The 10962-nt window shown below is 32.3% G+C and overlaps 1 long non-coding RNA gene across 1 annotated transcript in view; it reads right to left on the bottom strand.

Annotated features, from left to right (window-relative positions):
* Positions 1-10038: 10038 nt before the first annotated feature.
* Positions 10039-10962, bottom strand: part of LOC147063386 (uncharacterized) — a 55264-nt gene continuing 54340 nt past the window's right edge. The window contains exon 4 of the long non-coding RNA XR_015072072.1: positions 10039-10499. This is a non-coding gene — a long non-coding RNA (uncharacterized LOC147063386). The remainder of the gene's footprint in view (positions 10500-10962) is intronic.

The raw sequence follows: 10962 nt of genomic DNA, 5'->3' as shown, positions 1-10962 counted from the left end.
TGTCTAAATTACTTTAATTATTGAAGTTGTCACGAGGGAAAATTCCGTTATTCTTCTATCTGTGCGATATCCGCCGTTAATTTCGTTAGAAATCTGAATATAATGACATTATAGAACATGTTTACCCAAATTCATATTTGAAATGTGACTATTTGTAAAATTATTGTTGTATGAATAATTAAATAGACAGGATGCGCTTTCTCGCGTTTTCAGATCCGAGCGGCGTTTAGCGAATATTAAAATGTGAAGCTATGTTTTATCGTGCTATATCATATTTCTAGGAAAAACTTATTTTTTAGAATTTACACAATATTTATACAAGTAGGTATAATGCGTTTCATAAATGATCTACTGAAATCAAAGAATTGCATTATATAGTTGAATTATGTTTTTTTGCTCTTCATTTAAAAAATTGCCGCCAATTTGTAAATCATCGTGGAAATGTGTCGCGAAGTATTCAAAAAATAACGGTAGGTATTAACTAACTATTGAAACCGCTTCATACATTGTTATGATGCCATGAGCAATTCTGAACTTATGCTTACTTCTTCTAAATATAGTATTATCCTTCTGTTCACTTATTTAACTACTTATTGTTTCCATACACGTCGTTTGATACTATATTTAGTACACTTACTAAGGTAAAACGGTTTTAGTGTATTGGATAGCGCATCACAAGTGCGCCCACGATAGCCGAGCAGTTATCGCAGGCTTGAATCCCGGGTCTGGAAAATTCAAATATTGTTTTTCAATGTGTCTTTGAACCAGAGTATGGACCTAATAGTTTGAGCAAGTAGCTAACATCCATTACTTGTAAAAACACTTGCTAAAATGTTAGTACATCTCCATGTAGGTATATGGGCTTCTCAGAGCTTGTCCAGATGATGCATGTCTCGCCACGATACGACGCGAGTGCATGTGGAAAACTCAATGACGTCACCTGTACCTCGACCGCGTGCGAGACGTGACACGCGGCGATTACATGTGGACGGCTCAATGAGGTCACATGCACCAGGAATGCGCGCTAGTCAAGGCATTAGGATCGGATATGGTAAAAAATGGCGTCAAGTTTACTTGTCTAAATCGTTTATTATTACATATTTTATCCGAATTTACTGTGTGGAAATTAGTTTGATGTAACCGTAAGGTACCATCAAACAATTTGTCATTTACTAGAGTTATGGTGATATTACTGGTTAATACATACTGACTTGATGAAAAAACACTGTAATACAAATAACGAACACCTAAATTATTGTTTAGTTATTTTTCATGTATAGTACAAATATCTCAAAAAATATTATTTTGTTAAATTATAAAAGGTAGATAATGTAGAGGACGAATCGTGTGAAACATTTCGGTTGCCGTCTACAAGAGGACATGACCAAACCAGCATAATATAGTACGTCTATTGAGTACCCAGATATATTATTATGTCTCGATCGCAGAAGATAATATGTTTAATTTTTTCATGTGTATTTCTTGCTATCTCAAACAATTAAAAACAACAACAATACCGGATTTGTGCCCGCAAATGTAAGTATTTCTAGGCCGACACATTGCTGCTACGGCAATAATATTTTTAAGATTCTACATCTTTCCACTAGGCTGCCCACTCATGGCGAACCACGCGTTGCAGCAAATTTTCCCTTTTTGTATATCACGCAACACACCGTATTTATTTTATAACACACCGTATTGCTTCTGCAACCGACACGGCGGAAAGCTAAAAAAGGTAAATATAATGATTTTGGTAAATCGTTGCCGTCGACCCCGCCCGCATGCCTGTTTACCTTTTTATATATGTATTATATTTTTTTAGATTATAGGAGCAATACGGTGGAGTGTGTGTTGCGTAGTATTTAGATGTGAAGTTGCTGCGACGTGTGGTTTGCCATGGGAAGCATGGCCCCCACATCCTAAAGCAGACCCCCAGACCAGGATCTATGGCGGACCCCATACCTATCCCTGAAGGTTAAGGGCAGTGTATTTTCTACAGTAGTGTTCCCCAAGTGATTTTCGCGGAACCCCAGGGTTAATGGTATTCGGTGTATTTTAGCATTTTTTAATAAATCCAGTTGATTTATTGAGCTGTCGGCACAACATATTATGAAGCACTGATCACGACCTTCTTTTGTTGTAGCCAAGTAATATGCATTACATGAATTATCGTTTAATTATATCAATTATCATATTACATCAAATTGTACTACATAGCCACAACTTTTAAAATGTTAATAATCATCAAAAACAATAGCGCCGCAGGCGACTTTTTTACTATTCGAGAAAATGTGTGGTATGTTTTTCTCATTTGACTGGTCGATCCACATCGCCGGGCCCCTTGTAAACCCGGGCCCCCAAGCTAGAGCCCTGTCAGTCCCCCTCTTATGGGTCATGATGGGCAGATAGCCTTAGGCTTTATAGACATGCTTTAAATATGGAAAGTTGTCATAAATGATAAACAAGCCACAACAAATGAGAGATCTCCGCCCTACGTAACCTCCCCTTATAATTAATTAGAGAAGAAATTCAACGACAAAATAATAAAGCTATAGAACTGCAGATAAAATATAATATCCACCGCAGGATCATAATGATAACACATGAATTTATTACTCAAAACTCTCCAGTTACTTTGGCCCAGCATTCTTAATTAATATCCTATGAAGTAGTCCAGTCTATTGCCTCCAGGGGATGTGTACATATCCTGCCGTGCTGGTAACACCTTTGGAATTTTATGTGCATGACCAATCTAGTGCAGTCTCTGCATTTTCGTATGTCATAATATGATCTTTTCATCTTTTTGTTACCTAACGTTAGTAAAACAATTTGTCAAAAGTAATGTTAATATAATATCTATGTAATTACGGCATTGTCTCTCAAAAATGTTTAATACAACGAGAGGGAAAATAGTATGAAAAAAATCCACTTTGTAAGGTAACAAAAGTAAATATACTCACCGATTGAGAAGCACGAGTAGAGTTTCAAACTATAAAAGCTCGTTGTATTGAAATATTTTTACACAGTCTCTTGGTAGTTTGAAGTATTAGTAAGTTGAACATTAGCTTTTCTGTCTTTATAAAAATGAAATTCGTATTTGTCTTCACTTTAGTCTTCATGGCAGCAGTTTGCTCTGTTTCCGCTGCACCGACTTGCGACAAAACGGTACCCGTACCAGTACAAGTTGGTAAGTTTTTTTATACTAATTATATAGGTAGTATTACAATACATTATTTCACTTTTCACGACAGTGGGGTAAGACTTTTTTTCTTAAAATCGCCATCATGACGTATTACCACCAGTTGATGAATTTTTTAAATTCAGAATTGAATACAAAAATGTTAGCACCATATAAATGGTGCCACAGCGTCTAGTACCTACTGCTTTTAAATTCAAATTTGTTTATTTTCTTAATAGTGAACATTCTAAATTATAAATATAAGAAGTTCACAATATTATGACATTTAAAAGCAAACAAATAATATTAAAACACTATAAAAAAAACAAAGAAATATTATGCTGTATTAGAAAAGGCAGTATACAGAGTAAATACGTGGAAGTACATCGAATGCGTTATTACCCTATTTTAAGAATTTATAAAACACCGCCTGCATACTATAGGTAGGTATATAGTATGATACTCTTCTTCATAGAGGTAAAAATAATATATCGTAATCCGGAGCGATTTTCTATTGATTTCTTTCGAATATTGACCTCTCAATTGACACCACCAAAGCATATTAGGTTAGGTTTCTACCATATTTAATTAAATCTGCTAATTATTATGTAAATATATTATATTTGTAAAGTACAATATTGTATTGCTCTTCTTTTTGTATCGAATTGTTTGAATTTGTATTAATGTAATACAAAGTTATTTATCTTTCTAATGCAATAAATTATGGCAACATGGATTGTCTATATTTTATAATAAAATTTTATTTTTCTAGATCCTGGAATTGTAGAAATGAAATGTATTTTTTTTTAAATTATGATGAAAAAAAAAATTACAAAAACCTCTATAGAAAAGGTTGAACAAAACTGCTGTGATTACATAATGTTACACTACTTACCCTATTTTTATATATTTTTATCAGTAAGGTAGTGAATATCTGTTAAATTGAAATAAGAAAATAGTTATTTAATAGAAAAAGATTTCATCAAACGCAATACATAATATCATATTTTATGATAGGGAGTTACTGTTATTAGTAGGTAGATTATATTATATTTTATTTATTTATTAAGGAAACAAACAGTCACATTTTGAATTAAAAAATATATTTAAAAGAGTATAGTGAAATTATATTGCAACCAACAAAGTTTCCAAGTATAAATTGTAATATAGTTAAGCCTAACAAAAATAAAAAAAGTGAAATTAAGAAGAGCATAAATATACCTAACGAAATTACATATGAAAAATGAGGAATAATTATAGACAAAAAAAGTTATATTATATAATATACATACATTTTAAATATGCTTAATATCCATTATACAAAGAGTGCCGCATAAAGGAGTTTTGTGCATTATTTGAATCACTACGACTAACGTGGTACAAAGCTTGGTTTCGCGTAAATCTTGATGGACAGTGGAAACCCACGCTTTCGAGTAGGTTTGGCGAGTCAACAAAACCATTGATATTTTTGTAAAGAAAATACTGATCAGAACGATAACGTCGACTTTCCAAAATCGGTAACATGAATGATGCAGTGGTTGAAATAGAATTAGCTTCGTCGTTTTTGTCATTATATAAATCAGGGTTTCCCAAACTTTTTCTGCAATGGAACACTTCGCAAACCCGGAAATTTTAACGGAACACTTAACTTATTTTTTAGATTGATTCCTACTAGTTAAAGTTAAAAAAATGTTATTAAAAAACATTATTTATTTAGTAATTACATACTTATAAATATACAACTATAATAATATAAACATACAAATATGAATAAATAAAGCACTTAGGTAATGACTTTGATAATTTTGAGTCCTTGAATTGCATATCTTCTTGATATCAGGCACAATATTGGTAAGTTGCATTCTAATATCTGGTGTGGCGTCGAGCCTGTTCCTGCACTTTGACTTCGTTACAGCATAAATAGAAAATCCCGCTTTCGATAAATAGGTAGTAAACGGAAGTAAAACAATCATGGCCCTTGGCGGCCCCCTTTCCTATCTCTAATGTTAAAGGCAGTGTGACACATCAAATTAACATTTTTCAAATTTTGTTACAGCTCAAATTAATGGCCCTTATTCAGTGTATTATTAACTGGTTTTTTCTATTTTTAATACATCTATTTTCATCATGGAGTTGTCGAGTATCAATACGCAATAACCAAAAATTACATTGTTCAATTATATAATTTAAAATCAACAAATGTTGATAGTCATGAAGTATAATAGTGCCACAGGCGAGTTTTTTTTTAAAACTATTAAAGCAAATTTCTGATGTGTGTTTATCTTACTTATCTAATCAACCCGCCATGCCGGGCCCACCCAGAGCCCGTGCCCCCAGGCCAAAGCCATGTCAGCCCCCCCCCTCGTGGGGGCCATGAAAACAATAATAGCTTGCTTTGAAAAATTGGGGTACATACTCTTCTGACAAACTCGCCCAGAAATCATTTAAAGACTGATCTTCAAATCAGAGTCACTAATAAAATCAATAAGATTTTCATAGTCACTTGCGCTTAAGCCTAATGGTTTAGCTGTCACGGAAAATGGATTCCGAACCCAGGAATCGTCATTACATTTAAGTGTATAAAACCTTTCCAAATTGTCGCGGAACACCTATTCAGGTTCGGCGGAACATAGTTTGGGAAACCCTGATATAAATCATAAAAGTAGGCTTAAAATTGACGTGCTTAAGAAACCGGTGTTGTACTTTATCGAAACATCGTTTGATAGTAGTACCTTAAATAAACTAGTTTACTGGAATACATTGTATATAATATTATACAAGATGGAGGCTTCAGATTTTTGTTTATTAAAAGTTTTGGTTAACAAATATCTGAAAAGAATAGTCTTGTTATACATAGGCTAGTGTTTTTTTGGCCGATATCGTCCCCATTTATTGGCCTTTATGCGTCTCCCTACGTAAATAATTTCATAATTTAATTAAACAGCTTAATCTTTTTTACAGTTATGTGTGTACCGGCGAAGTGCACAATAGACTGCGCCGTAGCAGTGCTGCGGGGAATATGTGTAGGCACTCTATGCACGTGTCAGTAACTGCATGAAAAGAAAATTCAACAATACCAAAATTTTTGTTCCAGTGGAATCATTCAACTACTCTTGTAATATACTTAAAATAATGTAACAATAGATAATGTCAAATAAAAAATATCTCTGTAATTGAAAAGTGTTTTATTAATTGGTCTTTCCCTATTTTTCCCTTTTCTTATTTAATAAACCTCAATTTTTTTTAAAGTATTTATTCCACTTTTAATAAATAAATCTGGGCCAGTTTCGTCTGCCCCAGAGAGATAAATTCAACTGAATAATATTTATAAAACAGGTACCTATTTATCAAAACAAATTCAAAAGGCGATACAAATAATTCACGAATATATTGAACTATCCATCCAATAACACTTTGTCTATTGTCAACAACAATTAAATTAAAATAACATAATGAAATTGGATATTAATATTTCATACTACACCATTAAGGATAGGTACTAAACAAAATATTATTCGAAATTATTAACATAACAAGCAATAAGCTCTTAAAATAACATTTCAATATGTCACAAAATAAATATTTATGATTAATTAATATTATTTAATACCACAGTACATTTGATTAATAATTCATTTATAAAATTTAAAATAAAAAATAAACAATACATAAATAATATTACCACTTACGGACAGATAATTCAATGTAAATCTAGATTATTTGTGTCGCTTTTTGAATTTGTTTTGATAAATATTATTCAGTTGAAGACGTCCCTCTGAGGCGAACGAAACCGATCCATATTTATTTATTAAAAGTGGAATAAGTACTAAACAATATTTTGCGTGTTATTAAATTCGCTCGCACATCACTTCTACGGCATTGCGTGCGAGCAAGCTTCTAGGATTCGTCATGAGACAAGCCAAGTCATTCAAGAATCCAACTGTTTTACGTACACTGTGTGTCGTCAGTACGGAGTATTCTTGAGTATGGCTCCATCATCTGGAGTCCTTATGAGGTTTCCTATAAGCTTGTTTTAGAGCGTGTTCAAAAAAAATTTCTTCGTCATCTCTATTTTAAAGTTTATAATTATTTTCCTTTTGACACCTTCTCAAACGAATCTTTTCAGACTAACTTTCTTCAAGGCATGCTCGCCTTTCATTTTCTTGAAGCTTGTAGGTCACTTCTGCTCTTAAAGCATTTTTTCCTGCTCTCACGTGGTATCGTTTTCAATCCCGATATTCTAGAAAATTTAAATTTTTACGCACCCGTCAATTACATGCGTGGTCGCAGCCATGACCTATTTTGGGTGAAAGCTGTTTCCTCATGTCAGGCTCACCAGGCACCAATAGCGATGACTGTGCGGCTGGTCAATGCACTTCCTAGAGATGTAGATATTTTTGGCGATCCATTATACTGTTTTTTAAATTCTATTTTATTGTTTAATTTGTATTTTTTGAATTATTGTTGTTTTTTTATTTTATTTCTTTTGTATAAAACTATTTTCGCTTTCTTTTTTTTTCCTCCACCTTGTTTTTTCTGATTTTCTGAACAGAGCTTTTGCTTTCTTTTTATTCTAAATGTCATGTTGTGAACGTCCTGAATTAATAATTTGTTATGTACTCAACGTGTCTTTTTCAAATAAATAAATTAATAAATTAAATCAATAATACGATTCATTTCTACCATTAATTGACAGTTAACACAATAAAAGAAATCAAAATAATATCCTCAAAAAGAACACATTTAAGCAAATCAAACTGTATTGCCTGTAGAAATAGAGGTTTTACTTACATGACCAGATAAATATATTATCTTTTACTATGCATCCGACAAGTTTAGTATTTTTTTTTAATTTCAGAAAATAATAAATAATTTTGTTTTTAAATAGGTACGAGTACATTTTGATCATTTCAAATGAAAATTAACAATAAATTTTATTGAATTGAAGTTTTAAAAATCTTTTGCAGATGCATTACGATCATCTTTAATATAATTCGGTATGTGATCTAGTGCTGGAGGCAGTACTTGCGAGCAAGTATTAACGGCTTGCCAGTTACCTAAATATCAGTGATGTTCTCTTAGTGGGTTTCGGCTCAGATCCAATCCAATAAAAGCTCACCAACAATCGTGTTATTTGAATTTATTCGGAATTCAAGAGCTCGTAAAAGCGATTGAAGATCCAGTGTCTACTTAAATCCGATTGTCTTTTTTGTCATCAGCGAGTCAACAATGCTGAGACGGCGCCATACCGATTGTACTTCAATTATATAAGAAGACATCGAGAATCGAGATAGAGTTCAACAAAAGACCCGACGAATTGAGTCAGCAGAGGTCAAGAGTCCATACTTACGACAGCTTATGAGGTATCATTCGATAGGTACATCTTCTGCCCCTCACCTGTATGTTTTTCTAGCCACCGATATTTTGATACAATTTGTGTGTAGGTATATAAATATTTTGTTAAATCACGTGCATTTAAATATGATAAATTTTATATCTCAATCGAATATAAATAAGTAAATAAATGTGATTATCATAAACTGCAACCCAATTTAACGTGAATTTCCATCCAGGGGACACAGGTAATAGGTTAAGGTAGAAGATAAATTAAAGCATTATTTTATTTCATTGTCTATAAAAAATAACTACTTGCACCCATAAAATAATATAAAAAAATCAAATAATTAACAATATTTTTTTAGACTTAAATAATATGATAATAAGACGACGTTTCCCGATGTTGGTCGTTCACATTGAAACAAGACAAGTGTCGATGAATGAAGCAATACATAGATCTGAGAGGACTATGATTAGGTTGGTCAGGACTTCGTCTAGTATTGGATTGATCCAAGGTGATGATGATAACGATGCTATAAATATAACAGAACACCTGACAACCGCCAATTGTTACCACCGATATTTTGATACAATTTATGTGTAGGTATATAAATTAATATTAATTCGTTAAATCACTTTAATTTAAATAAGATAAATTTTATGTCTGAATCATTCGAATATAAAGCAATGAATTTGATTATAAAAAACTACGATCAAATTTAACGTGAATTCCCGTGTGTCCCCTTTAGGTAATAGAATTAGGTAATAAATAAATTAATGCATTATTTTGTTTCATTGTCTATAAAGAAAACTGTTTGCAGCCATAAAATAATATAAACAAATCAAATTTGAACCATATTTTTTTAGATTTAAATAATATGACAATAAGATGACGTATGAATGAAGCAACACATTTTCTGAGACGAATATAATTATCTTGGTCGGGACTTTGCCTAGTATTGGATTGATCAAAGCTAATGATGCTATAAATAGGTATGTAAAATCACCAATTATGATAAAAGTATTGTAATTCATTGGACCGACAGGAATGAAATCAGTTTAGAAAGGCCTTCATCCAGCTGTGAATTGATTCAGGTTAATGATGATAATGATAATATAAATGGGTAGGTGTATAATATCACAAATTTTGATAAATATAGCAATTTATTGGAACGAGAGGAGTAGAATCAGGTTGGGGAGGCCTTTATCCGGCAGTGGATTGATTCAGGTTGATAACGATAATGATGATATAAATAGGTAAATAATATATATTGATCACATTTTAATTGTGCTTTTAACGTTGTTTAAAGTAATATAAGGTTATTTCTAAAAAAAAATATTTTAATTTGTTTCATTATTTCCAAAATGAATCAGTACCTAGTGTGGAACCAAATGTGGGATATTATAATATTGTTACCAAGGAGAATTGGCAATGTCAATTAATATCTTTAGGCAGATACCTAATTAAAAAATAATATCAGTGCACGAACAGCCATAGAATAAGACGTATAATAAAAAAATCAAATTGGGAATATTACCTCAATGGAATTTTTTCCAAGGAAGTCGTTGTCAAATAATATTATGTACTTACAGTTAGTATGTATATATGAATTATACAAAGGTTAGAGTTTTTTGTGCGTTTTTTATGCGGTGATTATACTAGTAAAAAAGTCACCACCTGAATAATGTGGTGTTCTTTTTAGAATATGTGTAGGGTGAGAATATTAAACACTTTTTAAATACTGACATATATTTTTATTTTACATTTATTGTTACAGAATATTAGTTATATTTACTTATATTATTAGCCACATTATAAAAAGACTATAATTTGTATGATTCTACTCGAACCAAAGTTTTATGATTGTTTGAGTAGCATTTTATTTTCCGGCAGCTGGTACGCAGACACAAAGAAGACCGGAGCACATTGGTATTGTGGTAATCATCGGACATGCTACGGTACACGCCGCTACTGTGCATGGCTCTGTAAAAACAATACCATATTAATTAATGAAATTATAAATATGTACATATTATTCATTGCGGTATTCCCTAGGGTCGGCAAACGCCAGACATAAAGCGACGTCGATACTGATCAATCGGCTGATTGTCATCAACATGGTTTTTTTTCTATAAGAACCATTAATGATAGTCGTGTCATTATTAAATGGGTATCCACTATATCCGTATATTAATACGCCACTGCATGAGGGTTACAAGTTATACCAGCACCGGCCGCAATTATTGTAACTGCTAAATCATATTCATATTGATGTAGGTATGTACTGTAAGGCCGCCAGATTCTGAAACGGTAACCCTAGCCCTAGATCAAGAAAGAGTCATCACCAGTTTTCTCATACAAGATTATTTATACAATTTCTCAACCAAAACTTACAATATCCCGTCTAGGTTAAACAGCTTACAATTACCATGCTTTTTCAGCATGA

The sequence above is a fragment of the Rhyacophila brunnea genome, unplaced genomic scaffold, assembly GCF_057557595.1.
Source record: "Rhyacophila brunnea isolate RB1 unplaced genomic scaffold, BYU_Rbru_1.0 scaffold_9, whole genome shotgun sequence".
Lineage (NCBI taxonomy): Eukaryota > Metazoa > Arthropoda > Insecta > Trichoptera > Rhyacophilidae > Rhyacophila > Rhyacophila brunnea.
The sequence above is the reverse complement of the archived record's forward strand: the minus strand, read 5'-3'. Positions and strand labels throughout refer to the sequence as shown.